The following is an 18,059-nucleotide window of genomic DNA, read 5'->3' as shown; positions in this document are numbered from 1 at the left end:
TTCTTCCCTCCTCCCCTCCCCCACCTTGGTGGTACTTAGGGTTGAACCCAGGGGCTCTCTATCACTGAGTTACATCCACAGTCGTTTTCCTTTCTTCCTTTCTTTCATTTTTTTTCTTTTTTTGAGATAGGGTCTTGCTAAATTGCTGAGGCTGGCCTCCAACTTGGAGTCTTCCTACCTGAGCCTCCCAAATAGCTGGGATTACAGATGTGTGCCACCACAGCCCAGCTTAGATGTGATCTTCTTAACTACTATACCAGGTATTGCTGCATAACTCCACTGGCTACATGTGTGCATGCATGTTTGTTCGTGTGTGTGTGTGTGTGTGTGTGTGTCCTAGAACATCTATGTATATCAGCAAGATAAAAAGGAAATAGCTTAATTTGACTTCACATCAATATTCAATTAGACAAAATAAAGGTGCATCAGTATTAGCACACGGAATGAATATTCAATGCCCTAAATCTCCCTGGAAGAGAGTTGCCTGCCTTGCGTGCTGCCCATCTGTTGAAACCCCACCCCCAACTCCCTCCACCATGGGCTTTTTCCTTCAAGATTCTCAAACCTAAGACAATGAACCCTTGGACCTCTTTGCCAAGCATGTGCTTCCCCTTGTGCCAACTTTGGGCTCTCTTGCCACTTACACTGACCATTCCCCAGAGAGATCAGCTATTCTTTACTATGTGAGTGCTATGGCTCTCTTCTATTTCTCCAAATCTCCACCTTTCTTGGTCTCTCTCTAAATTATAATTTCCATGTTCACCATCTCTTATGTTTTTCCGTATATATATGAACTCTGTGACATAGGAAAGCAGGTCCTTCTCGAGAATTTTACTGGTCAAATTCAATCTCCTAGACAAAGAAAGCCCATAGAAGCTACCTTTTGACCTGTTTCTGTGATTTCCCTTGACGTGGCTTGAAAGATTGAATTTCTAGTGTGTGTGTGTGTGTGTGTGTGTGTGTAACTGGAAACTGAACCCAGGCGGGCCAGGTAAGTGTTCAACCACTGAAGTACATCTTCAGGCCAACCTTGAATTTCTTTTTTCTTTTTCTTTCTTAAACATTCATTCTCTAGGTAAGTTGGACACAATACCTTCATTTAATTTATTTATTTTTATGTGGTGCTGAGGATCCAACCCAAGGCCGGGCACGTGCTAGGCGAGTGCTCTACCACTGAGCTACAGCCCCAGCCTCCCAACCTTGAATTTCTATAGAGGGAGTGATATGGGAACAAAACAGTCCTAAAAATGGTTTTAAAACTTTATCAAGATAAATAATTAAAAATGTTGAAATAATCTCAGTTCTCATTATAGACTTTATTATTATTATTTTTTGTACTGGGGATTGAGCCCAGGGGTACTTTCCTCTAAGCTACATTCCTGACCCCTTTTTAATATATATATGTAAATTTAGAGACAGGGTCTTGCTAAATTGCCTAGGGTCTCACCAAGTAGCTGAGGCTGGCCTTGCATCTGCAATCCTCCTGTCTGCAATCCCCAGCTACTGGGATTACAGTTATGTACCACCACCAGCACTCTCGTTATAGACTTTAAAAAGAAAAGCTTTCATAAGTCATTTGGTGTGAATTGAGAAAAATACAGGAAAATAAAATTTTCTATTGAATTTACTATGGCAGGCCAAATTCTAAGATGGTCCCCAAGATTCCTGCTCCTGATGTACATGCCTTGTGTAATCTCCTGCCCCTGAATGTGGGCAGGACTTGCAAATATGAAGGGTTTTGATTCCTGTGATTAGGCCATTTTCTATGGTAAAGGTGAAAGGATTTTACAGACATAATGAAGGTCCCTAATCATTGTCTTTGAATTAATCAAAAGTAAGATTATTCTGGGTGGGCCTGACCTAACCAGGTGAGCTCTTTAAGGACATTCCAGGACTTTTCTAGAAGGAGAGACTTAAAGCCAGAGAATTATTTTCCTGCTGCTTGAGGAAGTAGAGCGCCTCAGTTTTACAACCATAAAAACCAAATTCTCATATAAGCAGTAAATTTAGAAGAGGCCCCCAAATCCTGTCATGTATAATTATTTTTTAAATAATGTTTTTTGGGGGCTAGTGATGTGGCTCAGTGGTAGAGTGCACACCTAGCATGCATGAGGCACTGGGTTCCATCCTTAGCACCGCATAAAAATAAAAAATAAAGATACTGCATCCACCGAAAACTAAAATATATATATATTTTAAAAAATGTTTTTTGGTACCAAGGACTAAAATCAGGGACATTCGACCACTGAGCCACACCCCCAGCATTATTTTGTATTTTATTTAGAGACAGGGTCTCACTGAGTTGCTTAGGGCCTTCCTAAGTTGGTGAGGCTGTCTTTGAACTCGAGAACCTCCTGTCTCAGCCTCCTAAACTGCTGGGATTACAGGCGTGTGCCACCACACTCAGCCTGTGATATATAATTAAAAAGAACCAATAAAAATAAAATAAAACTTAAAAAAAAAGAAAAGAAAAAGAAGACCTCAAGCCTCAAATGAGATCACAGTCCCAGTTGACATCTTGACTTCATCCTTGTGAGACACTCAATAAAGAACCCAACAAAACCATACCTGGACCTGTGACTTATGAAAAGCATTAGATACTATAAGGAAGTCATTTTAAGCTGTTTAAGTTTGTGGTAACTAATTATGCAGCAACAGAAAAGAACTACACTAACTTTGCCTTTCCTCTTATTCTTTTGAGTACTTTGTATGTGCAAGTAGATAGAGTTACCAGATCCACAATATCATTATCCTTTTCGAAGAGTGAAGTTTGATGGATATAGAGTCAAATCAATGCAATATTAAAGATGAATCACCTTGTTCAAAAGTAATGTCTCAGGGAAGTTAGTACTACATGGTGTATAACCCCTTTGCTTTAAATCAAAGACTCAGGATGTGTTTTTTTTTAAAGAGAGAGAGAGAGAGAACTATTTATTATTTATTTTTTGGCGGACACAACATCTTTGTTTGTATGTGGTGCTGAGGATCGAACCCGGGCCGCACGCATGCCAGGCGAGCACACTACCGCTTGAGCCACATCCCCAGCCCCAAGACTCAGGATGTTTCAGGACTACACTACTTTTGTATTCCAATCCTATATGGCAGTTCCCTATCTGTTGTAAAATCCAATTTAAAAACATGATTCAACTTTTAAGTATTCATGTGTGTTTGACATGGTTGCCACCCTTTCACAAGCTCCCTATCCTTTTGCCTCAACCTCCGCCTGCTCTCCACGTCTTCTCTTGCTTTCCCAAAGATGAACATTTTCCTTTCAGTGATGTGTCTATTATTTTAAATTCAATCTCCTGCCTACAGAGTTTTGTCACTTCCTCTCTGAAGTTGTAAAACTTATCTTTCTGCAAAGGAATTACAGGGAAATAGTTGTATATACCAAATGCCAATTAAAAGTTTTAGACTATTTGCAGTTGCTGACTCTGAAGAAAATGAGTGAACCTCCATTTCCTCAAATCTCAGTTTCCCCCTAGATTTTGCTTTTGGAACTGCCATTTCATGTATTTTCTTTCTTTTTGGGGGGTACCAGGGATGGAGCCCAAGGTACTTAACCACTGAGCCATATCCCCAGTCTTTTTTATTCTTTATTTAGAGACCAGGCCTTGCTAAGTTGCTGAGGCGATCCTCCTGTCTCAGCCTCCCAAGTCATTGGGATTACAGGCATGCACCACCACACTCACCCACTTCATATATTTTCCTATGTAGCTCTGTGAAGTGTGTGATCAAGTCCTTCTGGAGATTTCCACCTAGCCAAAAGGAGTCTTTTTTTGCAAAAGGCAGCCTATAAGGTCACCTCTGGATGTGTTGACAAGATTGCCATCTCTAGTTCTCCCCAGTACAGGGGATGGAACTCGTGGCCTTGTACATACTGGGCAAACCTGCTGACAATGAGCTATATCCCCAGCCCAAGAATGCTCTTCCATTTTGTGTTCCAAAGACAGAAGACTGTCATCTGTATACTCTGATATGTTAAGGCTTCAAACACTAAGCTACCATAAAAATGGTATGCTCTCTGTTTCCATTCAATATAATTCTTTCAAAAGTTACTTGATTATAGAAATTTAAAAGGAAAAACATCACGTATAGTGAGATCCTTGGATCTCAAGAAAAGCCTTTTTTTCTTTATTTCTTTCTTTTAGTGCTTCAAGACTAGTAAGGAAATGGAAGTGTCAGAACAGAGTAGCTAGGTTGCTAAGGAATGAAGAACAAAATAAGACATCTATGCATTGAAAGGGAGATTGTCATCCAGAAAGACAATGGGATTCATCCCATTAATGGAAATATGTAATTAACAAGCTGCCGGATGTCAGTCTGTAGTGAGAGCCCTGGCTTGGGCTCTTGCCTCCTATAGAGTGGCAGTCTTGTCAGTGTCTTCTGGCCCCCAGTGGGGGTGGTGCAGATATAAGTGCAGAGAGGAAACGAGGCTCCCACCCTTGTAGAATATTACATTGTTTAAGACTACAGTCCAAGGGGAGCGGTTGTAGCTCAGTGGTAGAGGGCTTGGCTAGCATGTGTAAGGCCCTGGGTTCTATCCTCAGCACCACATATAAAGAAATAAATAAAATAAAGGTGTTGTGTCTGACTACAACTGAAAAATAAATATTAAAGACTACAGTTGAAGGTATGTGAATAAGTACATAAGGATGATGTTTTCTTCACAGAATATAATCTTTTAAAAAATTATTATTTTTAATTTTTAAAATTTAAATATGCATGACAGTCGAGTGTATTTTTAGATATGCATGACAGTCGAGTGTATTCTGACATATGATAAATACATGGAATATAATCTTTTGTATTTCAACTAATATGTTTTTATTGACCCTGTTAACTAAAACAATATGCACAAATGGTCTGCCAGTCTATCTTATTATTATCGTCCATTTTGCTACTACATAATATACATGTATGATCAGGTTTCTGCTAGCACTGGCATCATTTTGTATAATACATATGCCTTTTCACTTTCACGGGCATTATCTTATTTTAATTTTCACTATCAAAGCAACACTGAAAAATCAATATAATATGCAGGGCAGATATAATATTATCCCATTCGTGCCTATGAGGAAACAGGCTCAGATAAAGTTAGTAGTTTGCATAAAGTCATATAGCTATGAAAATTGAAGGAAGGTAGACTTTAAGCAGTTTTGATGAGCTAGGCACATCGGTGTGCACATCTGTAACCCCAGTAACTCAAGAGGATTACAAGTTCAAGGCCAGCCTCAGCAACTTAGCAAAACCCTATCTCAAAAAAAAAAAAAAAAATAGGGATATATCTTAGATCAGTGATAGAGGACCTCTGGGTTCAATGCCTAGTACCAAAAAAAGAAAAGGGTCTCGATGAAGAATGTCTGTAGTATACGTATACACACACTCTTTCTCATATACTTCCACACACATGCAGACTGTTCTCTTACGTCTTGTTTGGCAAACTAAACATATTTCCCTTGGGGCCACACAAATCCTGATGATGACTGGGCTAGCTGCACTTCCAGGAAAGGATCACCTGTGATATAGAGATAAGGCCTTCTTTGCCAGGTGATACTTATAACATTAGTAACATTAATGACCTGATATCCTAATAACTTTTCTGCTTTGGGGAGGACAATGCAGGGCTGGAATGGGGTGGAATTTGGGCATGGACACCTTTCCTTATGGATACCCATCCTTTTATCCCCTAGCCTGAGATGTCCAGGTTGACTTTGGTCTCAGATCCAGATCAAAACTTCCCTACTTACTTGACTATTGTGTGAATTAATTTAGTGATGTCACTGATATTCTATTTACAAGAGAAGAACAAGACATATCAGTTTATTTGTTGTGGCTTGGGATATGAGACGTCCCCTGAAAGCTCCTGTGTTAATGCAAGAATATTCAGAGGTGAACCAATTAGATTATGAGAGCTGTAACCTAATCAGTGGATTAATCCATTTAATGGATTAATAATTTGAATGGACTACTGAGTGGTAACAGTAGGCAGGTTGGGCATGAATGGAGGAAGTAGCTCACCTGGGCCTGTGCCCTCGAGGATTATAACTTGTGTCTGACTCTTAGTTCTCTCTATCTCAGCTTTCCAGATGCCATGAGCTGAGTAACTTTCATCCACTGGACCCTCCTGCCATGATGCTCTGCTTCACATCCAGCTCAGAGTAATGGAACCAACCAAGCATGGACTGAATCTCAAACTGTGAGCCAAATCAACCTTTCATCCTTTAAGTTGTCCTTGCAGCAATGAAAACCCGATGAAAAGAAATTCATTTTCCCATTCTTGTCCTCAACCACATGGCCATCCATTATCCAACCTTTCCACTGGTTTCCAAGTACTTAACTAATAACTGAGAGTGAAACCTTAAATAAGATTGGATTCATGCTCAGGGATCATGCTATCAAGGGGCTTCCTCTGAAAGAGCCTACAAGAAATTAAAATGACAAATAATGGGTTTGTGAATAGTCTTCTGTGCACTTCCTACTTTCCAATTGAAGTATCCCTAACAGTGGAGCACTGTAAACTCAACCCCCAAGAAGAGAGAGCAACACATTTCTTTGAAGGCTCTTTTTTAAATAATTTTTTTAATTTTTTTTTTATTAGTTACACATGACAGTACAATGATCTTGACATATCATACATTTTTTTTTTTTTTGTGCCAGGGATCGAACTCAGGGGCTCTTAACCATTGAGCCACATCCCCAGCCCTTTTTCATATTTTATTTAGAGTCAAGGTCTCACTATGTTACCTAGGGCCTTGATAGGTTGCTGAGGCTGGCTTTGAACTCACAATCTTCCTGCCTTAGCCTCCCCAGGTGCTGGGATTATAAGTGTGCAGTACTGTGCCCAGTAAGACTCATTTTTTACCCTAGAGATTCATGAAAACTCCCTAATATGTGTGTGTTTATTTTGATAAACATTTTTTCAGTGTCAATAAAAGTGCTGAGGCAGAAGGTACTCCATGTTTAGCTTATGGGCTCACATTACTCCTAGTGCATTGCTAGGGGAGTGTGTGCTCCAGTTTAAGTTCCTGAAAACTGTCATCCCAGGTCAATTCTAGGTGTAATTCTATGTTACTTTGTATGGGTCTATGGATCCATCACTATGCCCTCTTACCAGTATTTTATATCAATGTGCCTTCCCCACCTCTATCCTGCTTATTCTTCATAATCAGTTTTTCTTTTATTGGAAATAAAAGGGGGTGGGTTTTCAAGATGATGGAATAGGTTTTTAGGAGGTCAAGTTCCTGGTTGCTCCGTAGCATGAAACCAAGAAAAAGACAAGCAGCTTCTCAGGAAGGTGGGTGAACAAAGAAAAGCGGGGGAGACTTTACTGGAATTTAAAACATGACATTCAAAGCAGATCTGGGACTCAGGAAGTTGGATATAATAAAACAAGGAAGAAATCCCCATCGGCCCAGCCACTGCAGCAGCAGGCTGGAAGCACTAGCCTGAAGGGGTCCCTCTGTGAGCATAGTGGAGGGATAAGGAGGCCTGAGGTGTGTCTGTATACAGTGTTTAGAGATCAAGGACATTGCCCGACAAACCTGAAAAATGCCCTGCACAATATCCATGTGCAGGGAATGAAGCCACCATCTCTCATATCAGTGTGTGGAGGACAAAGGAAGGAACCATTTTGCAGTTGTGACATGGGGGGCTGTAAATGAGGGAGCTAATTCCGGGCAAACCTGAGTCTGGCCAGAAATACAGGCCCAGTAAATACACACTGCATGACATAGAGTGTGCTTACATGACCAGGAGAAAATCAAACATGGAGAGAGGTTTACACAGGGGACAACTGGTTGTGGAAACCCACCCAGCTCTACTTTTCCCCCTCCAACCTAACTGTTTGCAGGACCTGCTGAGAGAGACAAGTCTGGCTAGGAACACGGAAGGGTGGGGGCAGGAGAGATTGAGTTTACAGGACAACACAAGACCATGAAATGTGTGATCCACAAGTGACATAGTGGACCAAGAATTGGCTCCCCCACCACATGAGCAGAACTCAGGGAAGATCTTGGGATACAGTCTTCCAGCATGGACCAGCAGGTTTTAGGCACTGGAGGTGCACTGATTTAAAATCTCCAGACCAAGTGGCATTCAGCAAAGAACCTGGAGCCAACCAAAGCCTAAACTCTGGCTCCAGGAATTCCACCTATGGGATTATCTCTCTCATTCTAGCAACCCCACCCTGAGGGTAGACCAACCATCATACTCTAGATGACCCTACCTAACATTGCTGAGAAGGAAAGCTGAAAATCTTTTAAACTCCAATGGGAAGAATTTTTTAACTTTTCATCAAGATTTTTTCCCTCTCTTTTTTTACTTTTCTCTGCTTAATTTTGACCTTAATGGTACATGGACATTTATACATTTGTTTTTTCTCATTTCTAGCATTTTTGAAGCAAGTTATTTTTCATGGATCAGTTTTTTTTCAGGACTAGGATGGTTTGATTAGTATATTTTAGTTTTGTTTTGTATTCTTCTATTTTTACTTTCCCTCTTTTTCCCTTTTCTTCCACTAACAGTCAATCTGTATTGTTTTCTCTTTCACTCTAATTTTTACTTCTATCTTCTCTCCTCTTCCCTCATAATCATCACATCCTACATCACTTCTGTTCTCTCCGTGTCCACCATTTGAAATTGTAAACCCTTTTGTGAACTTGCTGTTTTTATTAAAGGTAATAACTGATAATATCATTTCTGTTTATTGTGATAATTAACATTGCAGACATCTTACTAGGAACTATTTGATTTAATGCTGTATATTGTTTGCATTTGTTGTTTTATTGTTTGTCTCTCCCTAAACAGTGAGGTACTGGCAATCTTTAGGAACACTATAAGTCCACAAGGTACACACTCTACTGACTACCTCAGATCCATACTGTTAGATGGGTAGACACAAAAATAACATGAAAAAGCAAGGGAACAAATCAACCCCAAACAAACCAAGATACTTCAATAACAAAATCTATCTACATCACAATAGAAGAAATGTCAGAGAAGGAGTTTAAAATGTACATAGTTAAACTGATCTGTGAAGTAATGAATGGTATAAGAAATAGAATCAGCGAGAAAATATAGAAGGTGAAAGATCACTTCAAGAAAGAGGCAGAGATTCCTAAAAAAAGGGAAAAATCCTTGAAATGAAGGAATCAATAAAACAAATTAGAAATTCAATTGATAGCATCACCAACAGACTGGATCACTTGGAAGACAGTTTCAGGCAATAAAGACAAAATATATAATCTTGAAAACAAAGTTGACTATGGAGAAAAGATGTTAAGAGACCATGAACAGAACTTCCAAGAAATATGAAATAACCTGAAAAGACCAAATTTAAGATTTATCAGGATAGAAGAAGTCTTCGAGATACAAACAAAATGAATGCACAATGTATTCAATGAAATAATATCAGAAAATTTCCCAAACCTATAGAATGAAATGGAAAATCAGATGCAAGAGGTTTACAGGATCCCAAATATACAAAATTATAACAGACCCACACCAAGGCACATTACTATGAAAAACCTAACATACAGAATAAGGATAGAATTTTAAAGGTTACCAGACAAAAAGGACATATCATATTTAGAGGGAAACCAATCTGGACCTCAGCTGATCTCTCAACCCAGACCCTCAAAGCTAGGAGGTCTTGGAATAATATATATCAAGCTCTGAAAGAAAATGGATGCCAGCCAAGAATACTATACCCAGCAAAATTAAACTTCAAAATTGATGAAATAAAAACTTTCCATGATAAACAAAAGTTAAGAGAATTCACAATTAGGAAGCCTGCACTACAAAACATACTCAGTAAGATAGTTCATGAAGAAGAAATAAAAAATAAAAGTGAAAACCAGCAAATGGAGCAGCTACACTAAAAGAACAGTGAATCAATGGAGGAAAAAAATTCAAATTAAAACCAGAAATAGCCAGGTGGGGGTGGTGCACACTTGTAATCCCAGTGGCTTGAGAGGCTGAGGCAGGAGGATTGTGAGTTCAAAGCCGGCTTCAACAACTCAGTGAGGCCCTAAACAACTCATCAAGACCCTGTCTTTAAATAAAATACAGAAAAAAGGCTGGGTATATGTGGCTCAGTGCTTAAGTGCCTTTGGGTTCAATCCCCTTTACCAAAAATAAATAAATAAACAAACAAATAAATAAATAAAAGCTAAAACACACACATACACAAACCAGAAATAAATCAAGATGATGGGGAATAAAAATCCTATCTCAAGGGCTGGGGTTGTGGCTCAGCGGTAGAGTACTCGTCTAGCACGTGCAAGGCCCTGGGTTTGATCCTCGGCACCATATAAAAATAAATAAATAAAATAAAGGTATTTGTCCATCTACAACTAAAAAATAAATATTAAAATCCTATTTCAATAATAATATTGAATGTAAATGGCCTAAATTCATTAAGCAAAAGACATAGACTGGAAGATTGGATTAAAAAACAAGACCTAATATATGCTTTCTCCAAGAGACTCTCCTCACTGGCAAAGACATCCACAGAGTGAAGGTAAAAGAAAGGGGAAAAAAAAGTATCATTCGCATGGATTTCATAAACAAGCAGGGGTTTCTATCCTCAGATAAAGTGGACTTCAAGCCAAAGTTAATCAGAAGGGACAAAGAAGGATATTTCATACTGCTTAAGGGAATTATACATCAATAAGACATAACAATTGTAAATATTTATGCCTCAAGCAATAGAGCATCTACACACATCAAACAAACCCTTCTCAATTTCAAGAATCAAATAGACCAGAACACAATAATACTAGGTGTCTTTAACACAACTCTCACCACTGGATACATCCTTCAAACAAAAACTAAATAAAGAAGTTATAGAACTAAAAGCTACAATTAATTTAGACTTAACAGACATATATAGACTATTTTATCCATCAATGACTAAATATGCTTACTTCTCAACAGCACATGCATCTTTCTCTAAAATAGACTGTATCTTGTGCCATAAAGCAACTCTTAGCAAATACAAAAAAATAGAGATAATACCTTGCATTCTATCAGATCATAGTGGAAAAAATTAGAAATCAACGATAAAATAAAAAATAGAAGTTACTCTAATACCTGGAGACTAAATAAGATGGTATTGATTTATGAATGGATAGCAGAAGAAATCAGGGTTGAAATAAAAAAAAACACTTGGAGATAAATAAGAATAGTGATTTAACATATCGAAATCTCTGGGACACTATGAAGGCAGTGCTAAGAGGAAAGTTTATTCCATTGAGCTCATTCCTTAAAAAAATAGAAAGTCAACAATTAAATAACCTAATATTATATCTGAAAGACCTAAAAATAGAAGAACAAATCAACACCAGAAACAGTAGAAGACAGGAAATAATTAAAATCAGAGCTGAAATCAATGAAATTGAAACAAAAGAAACAATCCAAAAAATTGACAGAACAAAAAGTTGGTTCTCACTGTATTTCACTGGTGGGAGTGGGAGGAAGAAAGGGCGGATGGGAATGGGAAAGACTGTAGAATGAGGCTGTATAAATTTCCTTCGTTTATATATGAATACACAACCAGTGTAACTCCACATCATGCACAACCATAAGACTGGGAAGTTATACTCCATGTATGTATGATATGTCAAAATATACTATATGTCATGTATAACTAAAAAGAACAAATAAAAGAAAAAAATGACTGTTAATTGAGTGCTTAGTACCTGGTTGTTACTATGCTCAGTGTATGTATGTATATATATATATATATATATATATATATATATATAATAGTCTTTTTTTTTCTTTTTGTTACCAGGGATTGAACCCAGGAGTGCTTAACCACTGAGCCACATCCCAATCCCTTTTAATATTTTTATTTAGAGAGAGTGCCTTCTTAAGTTACTCAGGAACTTGCTAAGTTGCTGAGGCTGGCTTTGAATTTATGATCCTCCTGCCTCAGTCTCCTGAGCTGCTGGGATTACAGGCATGCACCACCGTGCCTGGCTCTGGTTTTATTTTGAGACAGGATATCACTAAATTGCTTAGCACCTCACTAAGTTCTTGAGGCTGGCCTTGAATTTGGGATCCTCATGTCTGAGCCTTCAGAGTTGCTGGGATTACAGGCATGCACTACTGCGCTCCACTCATTTTATCTTAAAATCCATCTTATGGGGTAAAGGAGACTATAATGTTCATTTTCCAGATGAGAAGATTAAGACTCAGAGGTTAAGTACATGTTAGAATAAAGTAGGACATTTCAAAAAATGTTTTAAATAAGCTACTGGCCTCTGAGCTATACTCCCAAGCTGCTGGGGGCATAGGAGCATTTGGGTGGAATATTTGCAGAAACAATAAACTGGCTGATATTTAAGGTTTTCTTCAGCTCTGACATTCTGTAATTTCATTGATCCTCTTTGCATTTAATTATGTTGGTTTTTCTTTCTGCCTCTTGCTTAGCTCAAAAATATATCCCTCCTTTGTCCACACATAGGAGATGGACTGTTGAATAGTCAGCACCATAATAAATACTTGTGATTATTCAGATGTCACTCTAAAATATTTATCATCTAAGTAAATTTAAAGCTATCACAACAGTTCATAGTACAACAATGAAGATCATACTAACACCACTAAAATAGATACACCCGAGAATGATGCTTGTTAAGCTTATAATGATTCCATTCTCAAAGGACTTGCAATTCATGTCCTTTATGCTGCTTGATTGCCTCCCACATCCTGCAGGTTTGGACTGACTCCTCCTCGGTCTCGCGTACTACATGATATTCACAAACTGCGATGTAGCCCTCATCATGCCAATCAAGAATGCAAATAGAGAGCCAGCTTACTGTGTGATCTGAATTTTCTGCTTATTTAGAAAGATATAAACACAAGGAGAGCATGAATGTGCTGTGTAATGGCTTAAAAGTAATCAGACTTTTCATTAGAATTAATTCAGAAAAGGTTATTTCAATATTTCACTATACCTTTCATATAACCAGGATTTTCATACATTGCTAAGTTTACACTCTGAGAAATACCTATAATTTTTTAAGTGGGAATAATCAGTAATTAGAATCATTTCAAGCCAGGCATGGTGGCATATGCCAGCAGCTCGGAGGATGAGGCAGGAGAATTGTGGGTTCAAAGCTAGCCTTAGCAAAAGTGAGGTACTAAGCAACTCATTGAGACCCTCTAAAAAAGAGCAGGGGATGTGACTCAGTAGTTGAGTGCTCGTAAGTTCAATCACTGGTACCTAGAAAGCAAAAAAGAAAAAAGAAAACAAAAGAATTCTTTTATTTGAAAAATTTTCTAAACATAAGATTATAGTATTCCAGCCTTTAAGACTTTAATAATCTATGCTGTATATTGTAAAGACTGTCCATGGTGCGTGGGCATGGTGGCCCATGCCTGTAATCCCAATGGCTTGGGAAGCTGAGGCAGGAGGATCTCAGGTTTAAAGGTAGCAATTTAGCAAGACTGTAAGAAACCTAGTGAGATCCTGGTTGAGATTATCACTCACCATGGACTTGGGAGACAATGGAAACAACACGATCTAAACTAGGCATAATTCCGAAGTTTTTTCTCTTTGGTGAGTTGGGAGACATATCAGCCTCTCGTGCTTAGCTTTGTAAATCTGAATTTTCTTTGTACACCAGATGTGGGAAGTTGGCTTGAGGATATATTGACCTGATGACATGGCCGAAAGTTGCTTCTTAGAATGAGTCTTGAGCATCAGTTTATTTATGTATCATTTATCTCTCTTAAAAGCAGAATGTATGATGTCCAAATTGCTAACCTCCTGGGTCACATCATGTGGGTGCCTGTCTGTAGACTGAATTATTGCCTCAAGGCTGAAGTGGGACTTTGCCAAGTTATTTGTTTCCTGCCAGTGAAGCCTTCTCCTTCATGTCCTTAGCTTGTCTTTTGATTTTATACTATTCAGAAACAATTTTTGGTTATTATTTTTACATCCAGAGAATTTTTAGAGCAAATCAACTCTACTATTTCTCTAACCTGCATCAAGTTCGTTGATTAGACAATTTCAAGAATTTACACTATGGTGTTATTTATTTGTTTTGGGTACTGGGAATTGAACTCAGGAGTACTTAACAACTAACTCGCATCCACAGCCCTTTTTACTTTTTAGTTTGAGACAGGGTCTCACTAAGTTATTTAGGGCCTTGCTAAGTTACTGAGGCTGGCTTTGAACATGTAATCCTCTTGCCTCAGCCTACCAAGCTGCTGAGATTACAAGTGTGTACCACTGTGACTGGCTCACCATAGTGGTTTAGAATAAGAATTTATAATACTACACTAAAATCAGTATTTATTTGTTTATTTAATTTTTAGTTTTATTTTTTAGTTGTTGATAGACTTTTATTTTATTTATTTATATGTGGTGTTGAGAATCGAACCCAGTGCCTCACACACGCCAGGCAAGTGCGCTACCACTGAGCCACCACCCCAGCCCCAGTATTTATGTATGTATGTATGTATGTATGTATGTATTCTTTTTTTGCACTTTTGGGGATGGAACTCAGAGCTTTGTGCATACTAGGCAATGCTCTGCCACTGAACTACACCCTCAGCCCTGCAATCAGTTTTTGATGATGACATCTCTATCACCTACCTAGTGGTATATGGTTCCTTTATCTGAATTGGAAAAGGAACCCCTCCCCACAGACACAGCCCCTTGCCAAAGTGAATGGCTTGGCAAATGGAGGAAGGACTGGGTTTCAGCCTATACTTGCCAACTTTGCTAAGTACCTTCGTGTACTGAATAATCTGTGTAGCCACAAGAGGTGATTCATGCTCTGAACACCAACCAGCAGCTCAGAATTTCTCTAGTCCTCTGTATTAATCCATTTTCGGTTGCTACAAGGGGGTACTTGAGGCTAGGTACACAGAATAATTTCTTGGAGACAAATGTAGCCATATCCAAACCAGAGTACCCTCGTTAAATGTTTCTGTTTGAATAGAATGTTAGGTACAAGTGACAAAAAATAACTTCTTTGTGCTTTATTAGGACTAAGTACTGAATATTTCAACTCGAAGTCTTTTCTGCTAAACATTTGCCAAAATAAATAAAATCCTGGTCCAAAGCTTGATTGAGTCCATGACTAATCTTGCAGGCCAGGAGATGGTAAAGATTATTTCTGATGGGAAGACCAGTGCTCCCTTCCTCTAAATGCTAGAGTAGCTCTTTTCTTAGAAACCTTTTATTTTTTTTAAAGCAGTCCCTTCTGTAAAGGTAGTAAACATGATTAAACAATTAAAAAAAGTCTTGGTTTAGTCATGGAATTACATCGTAAACTGTGCAACACCTCAAATAGTTCTGAAATTATTCTATCTAATAATTACCAAAGCTTTTTTCCTACATGAGTCTGTGACAGAAAGAATAATCAACCAAACTTTCTCCTGTCTATATTAAATCCTCAGTGCTAGGCACCATGGTCCACACCTGTAATCCCATAGATTTGGGAGCCTGAGGTAGGAGGATTGCAAGTTCAAGGCTAGCCCCAGCAACTCAGTGAGACCCTGTCTCACAATAAAAAACAAAAAGGACTAGGGATGTAGCTCAATGGGAAAGCACCTCTGCGATCAATCCCCAGTCCCCCCAAAAATAAATATAAAAATATATTCTCAACAGTAGAATTATCTGTATTCTCAGGTTTCAAAGATATAACTAAAATCTAGTTAGGAAATGTCACTAATAATCACACAAAAGAAGAAGAATGTGCTAGTGTGGTAGTACATGCCTGTAATCCCAGGGGCTCAGGAGGCTGACCCTGGAGGATCACGGAGTTCAAAGCCAGCTTCAGCAAAAGAGAGGTGCTAAGCAACTCAGTGAGACCCTGTCTCTAAATAAAATACGAAATAGGGCTGGGGATGTGGCTCAGTGATGGACTGTCCCTGAGTTCAATCCCTAGTACCAAAAAAAAAAAAAAAGGAGGGGGAGGGTGGGGGGACTAGAATGCAAGTATTTGGGTTCCCTGTCCAGGGCTCACTTGCTCTCATCCTTCTCTCTCCAAACATTCTCTAGGAATTAAAAATCTAAGTTTATGACTAGTTTAAGATCTTGGTTCAGAGGTGGTATTAACAGAGCAGGACTTGGGGGAATTTTAGGACTTTGTCCTATTCTTTGATATGCACAATTAATAGTTACTCAAGCTTACAAAAGTGTTTAGCAAACTGAGCTCTACTTTTTCACTTCCAATCAGAATGCCACCCCTGAGCCACCCGCTCTGTGGTCATTCTAAAGCCGTTCTAACCTCACAATCCCTGTACCATTTCCTCCTAAACTCTTTCCTATTTACTCTAGCTCTAGCACTCAGTGTGGCTATACCCAGGGATTATTAACCTTGGTGCTATTCACATCTGAGATTGGATAATTCTTTGTTGCGGGGGCTGTCCTGTGCATTTCAGGTCATTTGGCAGCATCCCTGGCCTTTTCTTACTAAATAGTAGTAGTGGTTGCAATGTCCCCTATGAGACCAAGTTGTCTGGTTGAGAACCACCGAATTATACCTCACTGTCACAGGCCCATCTGAAAATGAAGTCAACGCCCTTTGTATGTCCTAGTTAGAAGTAGCTGTGCGTGTGAACATGCACACATGTGGGTGGCATTGCTGAAGGTTGTTTGGGTTTTTGCTACTTTTAACCAAATGAGTCTTGATTAACACACTGCAAAGGGCTAAAAATAAATATTGAAGAAGTTCAGGGAATAGAAAAGAATAAGACAGGGATTAAGATCCTCATATGGAAATGTCCTAAACAATTGCTAGAAGTGAGATTGTGATTTGATTCTAAGCTTCTCAGAGGTCAAAGGAAAGGAGGAAACCTAATCAAATCAATCAATCACATTATCTTATAAGAAGCAAGCAAATTCCTTTCCCCAAGAGAAGTCTAGCTTTTTTTTTTTTTTTTTTTCCAGTACTGGAGATTGAATCTAGGATTGCTCTGCCACTGAGCTACATCTCCAGACTCCAGACCTTTTTATTTTCTATTTTGAAACAGGCTCTCACTAAGTTGCCCAGGATGACCTTGAACTTGTGATCCTTCTGCCTTAGTCTCCCAAGTCGCTGTGGATTACAGATATCCACCACTGTACCTGACTTGAAAAAGCCAATCTTTTCAAACACTGGGATCTCTGGGAAAGTTATTTTTTAGACACTTCAAAAGAGGATATTTTCTTGGCACTAATTCAGTGCAATATTTCTCTTCCTATCATTCAATACTGGGTAATGGTTTAATGTTGGCAAATACTCTAGTAAAGTAATTCCAAGTATTAGCATCTGAGGTAAAATTCAGAATATGCTACCTAAATACCTGTCTACAACACTTTTGGCAAAATCCCCTGGGCTTCTACTGGCAGTTGGTGGTGAAAGCAGTGGGTATTAACCTCTTGTCATTTCACTTGTAAGGAATGGTAGTGGTGGGATAAGTATCAGAGATTGCTGCTACTACACGAATATCAACATGGGTTGCTATGGAGATTCCTTGGTATCTGAGTCTGAAATAGGAGAGGATTCTGGTTGGGAGACTGGGCTCAAGGGTCAAATGCTGGCTCAACTGCTTTCTAGATGTGTGATTTGGGGTAAATCTTTTGACCTTGTTGAGGCTCAGTTTTTCATCTCTAAAATGGGGGAATATTAGTACTTACTTTAATATATATTTTTAGTTGTAGGTGGACACAATACCTTTTTTAAAAATTTTTATATGGTGCTGAGGATTGAACCCAGTGCCTCAAGCATGCTAGGTGAGAGCTCTACCACTGATCTACAACCCTAGCCCAGTAGTTCCTACTTTAGAATATTGTGAAAGTCATTGAGACCATCCCCATTAAAAAGCTTGACACATCATATGTGCTCACTAAACACAAGTGTTGTTTTTGTTTTAAGCCGTAAGTCCTCAAACAGCTCCAATGGGACAATGACTGTAGTCTTCTCACCAATGAGTGCACAATTTTTTTACATATTAAATTCGAACTTCCTTCGTCTTCTGGGCTCCTGCATAAGGGCTTTTAAAATAATAACAAATATGTTTCCTTTGAAGGTAAAATTTAGAAAGTTCTT

The 18,059-nt window shown here is 38.7% G+C and overlaps 1 pseudogene; it reads right to left on the bottom strand.

Moving 5' to 3' along the window:
- Positions 1-13,550, bottom strand: part of LOC107152579 — a 15,359-nt pseudogene extending 1,809 nt beyond the window's left edge.
- Between the last annotated feature and the right edge of the window lie 4,509 nt (positions 13,551-18,059).

This window comes from Marmota marmota, unplaced genomic scaffold, assembly GCF_001458135.2.
Source record: "Marmota marmota marmota unplaced genomic scaffold, marMar, whole genome shotgun sequence".
NCBI classification, from domain to species: Eukaryota; Metazoa; Chordata; class Mammalia; order Rodentia; family Sciuridae; genus Marmota; species Marmota marmota.
The sequence above is the reverse complement of the archived record's forward strand: the minus strand, read 5'-3'. Positions and strand labels throughout refer to the sequence as shown.